The sequence below is a fragment of the Desmodus rotundus genome, chromosome 10 (assembly GCF_022682495.2).
Source record: "Desmodus rotundus isolate HL8 chromosome 10, HLdesRot8A.1, whole genome shotgun sequence".
Taxonomy (NCBI): domain Eukaryota; kingdom Metazoa; phylum Chordata; class Mammalia; order Chiroptera; family Phyllostomidae; genus Desmodus; species Desmodus rotundus.
This window is the reverse complement of record NC_071396.1, coordinates 110,656,085-110,661,086: the sequence shown is the minus strand read 5'-3', so window position 1 is coordinate 110,661,086 and position 5,002 is coordinate 110,656,085. Positions and strand designations below refer to the sequence as shown.

The window sequence follows — 5,002 nt, the reverse complement described above, 5'->3', positions numbered from 1 at the left end:
AGAAGGTAGCGACTTAAGGCTGCAGAACGACCTTGCCCTTGTTCACCATGCAGTTCCTGGTTCCCTTCCCAGAACTTCCCCTCCACACCCTTCTTCTTTTGGTTTAGCTGAAGACGGAATTGAAGCCCGAGTTCTGGCCACACCTTTGAGTTATTCTTCCCTGAGTTTCTACCCTGTTTACGTGAGATAGTCGTTAATAGACTTCGGTTGGCTTTTCTCTTGCTAATCTGTTATAACAGGGGTCCCATCTTAGAATCGAGAAGGGGAGAAGGAAAAGGGTATCGCTCGCTGCACAGCCCCATATTCCCGTCTGCTTTCCTTCTGTGCTTAGAATCTTGAAACGAGTCTCCTGGACTATCATCAGGATTACATAAATAACATTCACTGGAGAAAATTTATCTATTTATGTTTAGTATAAAATTTTTATATTTAGAATTAACCAGCTGGACTCAGTTTGGATGATCCCAATTTTGTTGGCAGCATCCAAAGCATCAGTTTGGAGCCAGTCGAACGTATGCCTTCTTGTCCCCTTCAGGCCTGATCAGGGTGTTGACCTTGGCCATGTCAGTGTCATAGAGCTTCTTCACAGCCTGTTTGATCTGGTGTTTGTTGACCTTGATATCCACAATGAACCCAAGTGTATTTCTGTCTTCTATCTTCTTCACGGCTGACTCGTTAGTCAGGGGAACCTGATGGCAGCAGAGTGGGCAAGCTTGTGTCTCCTGGGGGTGCTCTTCCGAGGGTATTTAGGCTGCCCTCGGAGCCGCTGTGTCTTAGGCCTCTGGAGGGTGGGTGACGTGCGGATCTTCTTTCTTTCGTGGCAGTGAACATTGGTTAGCCTTGCTTTCTCTGCCTTCAAAGCCTTTGCTTCGACTTCGGCTCTGGGAGGGGCAGGGGCTTCCTTCTGCACTTTGGGCAGTATCTTCATGAAAAAGCAAGAAAGCTTAAGTCAGTAATTTTCACTCACAGTCTCATTCACCAGTCAGAGAAAATGACAATTACAGTTCCCGGACATTTCTGACTTTATGGTCTTTGTTCCAACTATCAATTCAGAAACAAAACGTGATCATATTGGAGCGACTTCTGCACCCTGCTCTGCTCAGTGAATACACCACAAACACCGTTCATGTTGGTAAATACACGCGTGCTGTCCTGATAGTGAGAATATCGTTACGTGACTCGTGCTCATAATTTACTCAAATAATTGTCAGTTGATGGGCATTTAGGCTGCTTATAACTTTTTTCTGGTTATAAAAAGCATGGTAAACATCCCTGGTCCATGTGTCTTTGGACCAAAGGGTTGTATAGTAAAGTCTTTGCCAAATTGCTCTCAGAAAAATCTAACAATTTCTATTTTCTTTTTTGTCAGTTTTAAAGATAATTACTGCATTTTGGTTTTTACTTGTATTAGTAAAGAACATTTTTTTATATATTCATTGGAAATTCTTTTGTAATTAGTCTATTCATGTTCTTTATCTGCATTTTTATCAGGATATTATATATATTTATTTCTAATAGTTTTAAAAATACATTAAGCGTATCAATCACCTATACAGCATATCTTTTTGGGGACTTTTTCTAGTTTGCATTTTAATTTTTAAATTAAAACAACTTTTGGATTTTAGGCACAGGGGTTTTGCCTTTGTTTTAAACAATGTTTTAGGTATTCAGCCTTTCTGTTCTCTGTAGGTCCTGCCTTTTGTATCAGAATTAAAAAGCCCTTTCCCACAAGGTTATAGGAACATTCACCTCTATTTTCCTCTAGCAATTATGTGGTTTTACTTTTTATAATGAAAATTTTAGCCAACCTAGCATAAGACAGTAAGAATCAAAGTTTCCCTGCACGGGTTCTGGATTTAGTGACACCTCCATCCTCCCTTGCATTTTGGAAAGCCTATCCGTGCTTTCCTTGTTGAGCCTGCTGTCCTGCCAGCTGCAGACACGGCCCCTGGCCTCACCCAGAAGAAAGGGGTGTCCTCCTTCAGGAGGCCACAGACCCTGTCCCAAGAGCAGATGACTCAAACTGGGTTCTTTGTCCCCAGGATTGAGGCCTTGGGATCTCGGCCTCTCAGTTGATTTGAAGCCGCTTCCCTGCTAATTTGGCCTGCTCCATTTTGGACGTTCTCCTGGAATGCTTTCTCTGTCTTCCCCTTGGTCCCGCCACCCCTGCCCTTGCCTGTTGCCGCCTCTGAGCGGGGAACTGCTGAGCCCTGTGGGGAAAGAGCCCAGTGGCTACACAAGGGACAGACCAAGAGGAGCCACAGACTCCGCAGTTCCTGTCTTCACCCTGAGGACCCAAACTCCTGTCTCCTGTACCCCAACCTGTTCTGATCCTGCTTTTAGGGGACATCAAGACAAATGGCGTGTTTCTATGCTTGGGAAGATGATGACGCCTTGGAGGCCCTTCTTACCCGGTGACACTCGGGGCACTTGGCCTTTTCAACAAGGGACCCCTGTGGGTATTTTCTCAGACTCGACACCTTATATTGGAACTCAGCTCCCTTTTCATACAAGTGTTTACTGCTTCACTGTAATCTGTCTGTAAGGTGTTGGAAAGAAAGAGGAAATAAGGCCAAGGTCCTGAATCACAGAGCTTACATTCTCTCAGGCATTTCTTCCACTTGTCTTCGTACCCAGGGGACTCACACACCTGTTCTGCTGCTTGCCCCCACCCCCCAGACCCCCAAACACTGGACTGTACCTGTGGTCAGGCATCCAGGTCTTACTGATCCCGGTTTCCCACTGCACCTTGCACACACCGGGGTTCACTGTGTGTGCTGAATTAAAATGACTGAATCGTGCTGCCTCTCGTGTAGATTTTCTTGCTGTTCCAAAGCCCAACCTGGAGCTCTTGGGGGGCACGTGGAGGAAGAGGATGTGTGACAGTTACTCCTCACCTCAGGAGCACCTGAAAGTGGTGACTCTCAGCTTTGGCACTGTTGGCATTTAGGGCCACGTGATTCTTAGCTGTTGCTGGACCATCCTGTGAGTTGCAGGGTGTTAAATAACATCTTTGTCCTCTGCCCACATGATGCCAGTAGCCCCGGCCTCCCCAGTTGTGATGAACAGAGTTGCCTCTGGCCCTGGCTGGTACGGCTCAGTGGATTGAGCACTCGCCTGCAAACCACAGGGTCACCAGTTTGATTCCCAGTCAGGGCACATGCCTAGGTTGCAGGCCAGATCCCCAGTAGGGGGTGTGTGAGAGGCAAGCACACACTGATGTTTCCCTCCTCTTTCTTCCTCCCTTCCCCTCTGTCTAAAAATAAAATCTTTGTTGGCGGGGGGGAGAAGGAAATGTCTCCAGCTATTTCTGATTGGCTGGTAGGGGACACCAGATATTTGTTTTGCTCAAGAACCACGGCCTTAAAGATATGTGATGGTCTAGCTGTGGCCACAGGTTCTTGAACTTTCCTCCTCCTGATTAGACGAGCGAGGCTCTGTGGTCGCTTTGACCAAAAGCTCGCTGCAGAGGCGGTGTCACACCAGTTTTGAGCCCAGGCCTAGCAGAACAGGTGTCCTACGCAGCTCTGGCCACCCTGTAAGGAAGCTGAGTGCCTGAGGCATGTGGGGCGTGCGGAGATGTGTGAGTGTGTGTGCATGTGAGCGAGGGTGTGCAAGAGAGACAGACAGGACAGACACACAGATACACCAGAGAACAGCGAGGCGTGGCCTTGGAAGCGCATCCGGTTGCTGAGACGAAGCCAAGCGGGTCAAAGCAGACCCTCCTGGCTACGGTCCTTCCCGAATTCCCGACACACAGTTCCGAGCAAAATAAAAGCATTGTTTTAAGTCCCTTAGTTTTGGCATAGTTTGTGCACAGCAATAAATAATTGGCACAAAATTGTTTCTGTGGGTAAAGCAAGCCGACGATTGATGATTTACCTACCGTAGACGCATCGCTGACTTGGGTCATTGGCGTATGACGCATCAGGAAGCCTCTGTGATGCTTCTGTCGTTCTCCCTGATGCTTTTCCACAGACTGTCCTCCTCTGGTTACCAACACCAAATGGAGAATTGCCGAAGTTCTTTCTACTTCCTACTGGCGTTATTTAGTTTTAAATTCAAAAGTGCTTAATCATTAATGAATTCATTTAACAGCCTTCTAAAATATGCAAATTATATCTTTCTCAATTAGCATTTGAAGATAATAGAATAAATTGGAAGTGAACTTTTATTTTTTTTCTGGTTACGTACAGATACAGTTAGAGAAAAAGGTCTATTTGGTAAGGGAATTATTTTGCTCTAAGTCACTAAGTGAATATAATTAGGGAGAAATGAAACATACCAAAAGACAATGAGCATGAAATTGTGGTGTTTCAAATGCTGCTTTCGTCTTTATTTTTCCTTCCACCTCGAGTAATTATGTTGTGACACCACGTCATGTAACACTTTCGTACATGCCATGATAGATAAATCAAGAAGCAGCGTCACTTAGGACTGCCCTGGGAGTGACAGCTGGCTGCCGGCCCTCCAATGCCTTCCCTGGGCCTCACTCGTCCCCTGGAGAACAGTGGCGTTCATCCCTGATGTACAGAACTTTAAAGTTTTAGGTAGAAATAGTCCCAATTTTCAGCAAATATAAACTACATTGTATTTGGCTTCGATAATAATGAAAACAGTAAGTGTGGAAGAGCTGCCTACTAGAAAAAATACTTTCACAAGGTACTGATTTACTATCTACCACAGTTTTTCCACATCCTTGCATTTAATCCTTACAAGCCGATACTGTGCTCCTTATAGGGGAGCGACAAGGCCCTGAGGCGTTGACTTGTCCGACATGCAGTTAGGAGGTGCAAGACCACGTCTAGACCCCCATTCTCCAGACGCTGGGGTGCCGACCCTTTCAGCCTTGCCTGGCGCCGGGCCGCTTGGCGGAGGACGTTTTCTTAATGGGCAGACGGCGCGCAGAACGTGTTGGTTGCTGATGTGGCGGGGGTGCTGGGGCACTGCAAGGTCAGTCCTTGGGCGTATGGAAGCGGGTGTGTGCCAGGAGGGAGGTTTA

General features: G+C 46.5%; 1 pseudogene; it reads right to left on the bottom strand.

Annotated features, from left to right (window-relative positions):
- Positions 1-409: 409 nt before the first annotated feature.
- Positions 410-3,913, bottom strand: LOC112322844 (large ribosomal subunit protein uL23 pseudogene; annotated as a pseudogene).
- Between the last annotated feature and the right edge of the window lie 1,089 nt (positions 3,914-5,002).